General features: G+C 36.9%; 1 protein-coding gene across 1 annotated transcript in view; it reads left to right on the top strand.

Moving 5' to 3' along the window:
- The first annotated feature begins 1,012 nt into the window (after positions 1-1,012).
- LOC107742216 (T-lymphoma invasion and metastasis-inducing protein 2-like) overlaps positions 1,013-5,644 on the top strand; it is a 53,964-nt gene continuing 49,332 nt past the window's right edge. Inside the window, exon 1 of the mRNA XM_016555113.1 lies at positions 1,013-1,134. The gene's annotated coding sequence lies outside the window, so the exon portion shown is untranslated. The remainder of the gene's footprint in view (positions 1,135-5,644) is intronic.

The following is a 5,644-nucleotide window of genomic DNA, read 5'->3' as shown; positions in this document are numbered from 1 at the left end:
AAGAGTGAATCGGTTTAGGTGCTTTTAAGCTTCAAAATGACAAAAAAAAAGCACTATTAAAAAGTTTTACTTTAGGCCTTTATAAGCCATACAATGGCTTTCTGTAAATGATCAGAGGAATTTCATTTTTGAGTGAAATGCTGCTTTAATGTTAAACATGCTCTTGGTTTGGTCACGCTCATGTCTGTTATATTGGCTTTGTGACTGATGTCATGGGAAGTCAGACTGATTTCCATGAATAGTTCATAAAAAAAATAAAAAAAAAACTTTAGAAGAGGCTGTGTCCAAAATGCTGGTACTTAGTTTTTTTTAAATTTTTTAATTCTCAACATTTCTGATGAAGCTTGATGTAGGCATATCTTTTTATTATATTTTTTCCTCACAAATGTTTTATTATTAAGGGTTTATTGTAATTTCATGTGTCACACACTGCAAAAAGTGGTAACCTGCAATTGTTACTTTAAAGAGATATTTATACCTGATTTAACATAAAGTAGTTTTTGAGGTATAGATTAATATATTTAGGTTGATTCAGCTATATTAAAAAACATACATTTTTGACTTCAATAAATGCAGTTAATTTAGATTACTTTTTTTTTCAGTTCAGTCAAGTTTGTAAACGGTTCAATCTCTTGCCTAATAAACATCTCTTGGTTTTTGCATGTTTGTCACCCATAAACATATTTCCACTACTTTTTTTGCAATTAAAGTCGGAAATGTAAAGTCCGATGAAAAAGTGTGATTCCTTGAACCGGTTAATTAGATTCATTGAAAAGATCCGAATAAAAAACAATCGAACATCGCTGGGACACAGTAGAAGGAAACAGTGCGTGAAGTGACATTACTCACGTGAACTGCTCTAAAGCTGGATAATAAGTGAATAACTTCATCAGGAATGTGAATAACAACTAGTAGTCTGTTTTAGAGAGAGTTTGGAGAGGGTGGAGGTGTGGTTTCAGGGCGCGCTTGCCGCGCTTCGGCTCCTGATATTCATTTGGCGTTCTGCGCGCGAAGAGAGAACGACATGTACTTGCCCTGGAAGATGATGTCATATTGAAGGATTTTGTTGTCTGAAGATAATATTGTCTAATGACAATTATTAATTGCCCAATAGTTGTCTTCATTTCAGCCGCGGTGAGTGGATAACTTTTCTTAATATTTCCGCGATGCGTTTGATATCTAGTTCAGTGTAAAGGCTGTGAAATTTGAGGCTGAAACTGTCAAAGTTGAGCGTAACAGACGTTTGTGTTTCTTACATTTATTTTTTGTCGAATGTAGATTATATTTGAGTTTGTATATATTATCCAAAAACCATCAGCATTGGTAAGGAGACGTGTACAACTAACTGTTAGCATGTCACAATATAATGAAACAGTGCGCGTCAGGCTCAAGAGGATAGTGTAGTAGCATCATTCTTACAACATGAATATGCATAATCATTTCCCCACGAATCTCTCTTTCTCTGCCATTGTATTTACTATAGATACAAAACAATACCGAGCTCTTATTTTTCTTATGTGTCTCTTCTTTTTCTCTGTTACTGTAAGAATATGGCACATCATTGACACAGTGGCCCCAAAATATTTGGACACTTACGCAACAGTTAAACATTTTTATTTAATTGGAAATACCAAGTGGTAATTATTTTAAAGAAAGATAGCACAAACACCCCTACAGCATATTTCCAAAAAGGATGCTTGTTTTGGAAGATATACTTTTCAAAATGAAGACTAAAGTATTTAGACACTTTCTGGTTTTCAAACTGAAAGGCATAGTTCACCCAAAAATGAAAATTCTGTCATCATACTCGCACTTATGTTGTTCCAAATTTGTATGGGTTTGTTTTTTCTGTTGAACACAGAAGAAGATGTTTTGAAGAATGAACAACATGAGGGTGAGGTAATGATGACAGTTTTCATTTTTGAGTGAACTATCCCTTAGAAGTGTGTATTTTTTATTTTTTTTAATGCTCTGTTTCTTTGAGCAGCCAGAATCAGCACATTATAGCAACATTAGCTCAACCGATGGTGTGAGATTTGGGCGGGACTAACTGTTTGCCTAGCCAATGGCCAAAGGGAGTGTTTGGGAAACCTGTTTGGAAACATTTGGTCAGTCATAATTTGTAATTTACTAAATTGGATGAAGAACCTTTCCATTGCTGACAAATGACAATGTAGTCCCACATTCTGTAGATATACCGAAAGAGCACTGAGAGCTCAGTTTAAAATGTCTCAGATTAAAATGTTCTGGTCCTCTCCCAGCTGCCTCAATATTAAATAAAAATATAATGTTAATGAAATTTTCCTCGGTTTGTTGTAATGATAGCTAATTAGCGATGCTGAGCAGTATAATCTCCACCCATATGTTCTTTAATAGCAGGGGCCTTAAGTTAATAGGACAAACCTATTAATGATTTAATAGGCATATTGCTCACGAAGAGTCTTCATGCCTCTTTATTGTGTCTTCAAGAGTCTTAACTACCCCCCATCTCCAGGCTGTGTGTGTGTGTGTGCGCGCTCTTCTTTGTTGTCGCTGCCTCATAGTGTTTGTTATGGATCTCAAGATCTCAAAGAGCATCCAAAGACCAGCTGGATTCCCAGAGTGTGCTGAGATGAATTGGGCTCAAAACATCAGCTGCAGACTCTTCTATCACGAATAAAGCCATGGATTTGGTAGAGGAAGCCTCATCTCAGAACAGTATACAAGCGTCTTCAGCAGCAGCAGAATGTTTATACCATGTGGCTCTGTCATGGAAACACTATCCCATAATCACCAGCACACACTCCTCCGGCATCCAACCAAACTGTCTTTTTGATCAGAGCGGCCACATCATAATGGAATGTGCACTCTGATATATTTTAGTTTTGCCTATGACAGTATGCATCAGAAATACTATATTTGGCATAATCTTCTAAAAATGTTTGGTTAAAGGGATAGTTCACCCAAAAATGAAAATTCTGTCATCATTTACTCACCCTCAAGTTGTTCCAAACCTGTGTGAGTTTCTTTCTTTCTTCTGTTGAACAGATATTTTAAAGAATATTGGTAAGCAAACAGTTGCTGGTAGCCGCTGACTTCCATAACAGTGAAAAAAAATACAATGGAAATCAATGGCTACCAGCAATTGTTTGGTTACCAACATTCTTCAAAATACCTTCTTTTTTCTGTTCAACAAGAAAAACTAACAAGCTCTATAAAAATATCATAAATATAGTTCATACAACTTGTGTGTGTTATTCCAAGTGTTCCTACTTCATGTGGTAGCTTTGTACGAGGAACAGATAGATTAAAATAGTTAGGTCAATGACATATGCTCATTATTTGTCTAGATTTTTCAATTGATTTAAAACTAAAACTAAAAAAATGCAGTGATTAGAATACACCTCTTCAATGATGAAAATGAATTTAGGTTTTTTTTAGAGCATAAAGTAAAAAATGTTTGGATGATACAACTGTCCTGATATCATAATGAAGTTCAAGTTGTCTTCAATGATGAAAATGAATTTAGGTTTTTTTTAGAGCATAAAGCAAAAAATGTTTGGATGATACAACTGTCCTGATATCATAATGAAGTTCAAGTTGTAAAATGAAAGTGAAGTGAAAGTGACGTGACATGTGGCCAAGTATGGTGACCCATACTTGATTTTTGCTGCGGCGCCCGGGGAGCAGTTGGGGGTTCGGTGCCTTGCTCAAGGGCACCTCAGTCATGGTACTGAAGGTGGGAGAGAGCGCTGTACATTCACTCCCCCCACCTACAATCCCTGCCGGGTTACCCTTTGGGTTACGAGTCCGACTCTCTAACCATTAGGCCACGACTTCCCCCAAATGTATGCTGAGTTCCATTTACCTCAGAAGTATGATGTCGGAGTTGGGAATGACATCACATCCGAGTTGACCGCGTTCCAGTACACAGGTCAGAAAACCAAGACGGACAAGTCCAATGTTAGCAATACCAGTCAATAAAAACAGATATAAAAGCGGTATCACATCCACAGGTTGGACAGTACTGTGTGCACCACTGAGTTTAGTGAGACACAGACAAACAGAAGTGCTAATAACAATATATTACTAGTTGCTTATATATTAATTGTTGTAGTTCCTGCAAGTTTCTGAGTCGGAACTCGACTTGAGTAGGCATTCCAGTCAAAAGTTTGTACTGAGAACTCGGAACTTCTGACTTCAAATCGCATTCCCACATGCGTGCATTCACACTTCGCTCTTTACAATGCATTAATCCAAGTATGACATCATTGGTTCTCGTAACTGATCGAGATGCATTCTCATTTCCCTTTTGGCACAGAAGCCTCATGCCTACTGCAGTCACTACACACTAAATTTACAGCTGACTAGCAGTTTGATTCCATTTCTTGATTGTGACAAATTAGCTCTGTTGTTTGATTTCAATTGAGTGTAAGAGCCAGGTAACTGCGCCTGGACATCTGGCAGTGTGGCAAGTGCGTGCCAAGTTTATTCAGTGACGCTAATGCACCTGATAATTGTTGGTAAATTGTAAGCACATAGAGCTGCAGTGAAGAAACGTAATGCTGAGTTTGGTCTAACGTTTCTGAGGTTGAATTCTGTCCAAGCGTCATTTGGGCTTGTAATGTCTTTGTGCATCTGATCTCCGTCCAAAGTGTCACAGTGTCTTCCACTGAGTGAGTGACAACCAAGCAAGCGGCACGAATGGAAATGATTATAACTGTTTGAAAAATGATATTGCTATTTATGCTCTGCCTGCTAATTCATTAGTTATGGTTTTTGCTTTCGGACCTAGATTTTACTTTGGACATCAAGTAGCAACCCAACACTACCAAAATCATCAAAAATGTTCTAAAAACTCAATAAATGGTAAGCTTTTTCTCCTCCATTTTCAAAAGTTCATAAGTCAATTTATTTTGCTATCATAAACATGCATGCTTATATAAATAATTTTGGTTACACTTTATTTCGATAGTCCACTTTAGACATTCTATTAACTATAAGTAACTTTGTAACTACATGTCAACTACATGTCAACTAATTCTCATTAATTTGCAACTACATGTCTACTAACTCTCAGAGTAGACTGTTAGGGTAGGTTTAGGGTTAGTAGAATAAGTTGACAAAGAAAGTGTTAGAAGATATTAAGCAGACAGTCTACTAATACTCTACTAACTGCTAGTTGACATGTAGTTGCAAAGTTACTTACTGTTAATAGAATGTCTAAAGTGGACTATCGAAATAAAGTGTTACCATCATTTTTAATAGCGTTTAATATCGTTTCCCTGCTGTATATAACTCTGTATAAAATCCTCCTCAGAACTGAGCTTCAGTTGGTTTTTGGGTCATGAACCATCACTTGAGGACCAGTCTGCTATCACACCTGTCCCAATTAACACAGACTACTTGATGGGTCAGGAATAATCCTACTTGTATCAAGCAAGGTAAAATTAGATAGCTCTTGTTTGTTTGTAATAATGTGGCATTCTCTGGTGACTAGGGATGTAACGATTAACCGCGAGCCGGTTGAAAATCGATTCAAATACGTGACGATTCAAATCGATTGAGATGCTAAACAAATCGCGATTCAATTAGGGGCAGGAGTTTATATGAATGTATGTCTGAGGGGAACTTACTGTCTTTAGAAAAGTTTAGATGGTATTTT

The sequence above is a fragment of the Sinocyclocheilus rhinocerous genome, unplaced genomic scaffold, assembly GCF_001515625.1.
Source record: "Sinocyclocheilus rhinocerous isolate Xijiao unplaced genomic scaffold, SAMN03320098_v1.1 scaffold2752, whole genome shotgun sequence".
Classification (NCBI taxonomy): Eukaryota; Metazoa; Chordata; class Actinopteri; order Cypriniformes; family Cyprinidae; genus Sinocyclocheilus; species Sinocyclocheilus rhinocerous.
The sequence above is the reverse complement of the archived record's forward strand: the minus strand, read 5'-3'. Positions and strand labels throughout refer to the sequence as shown.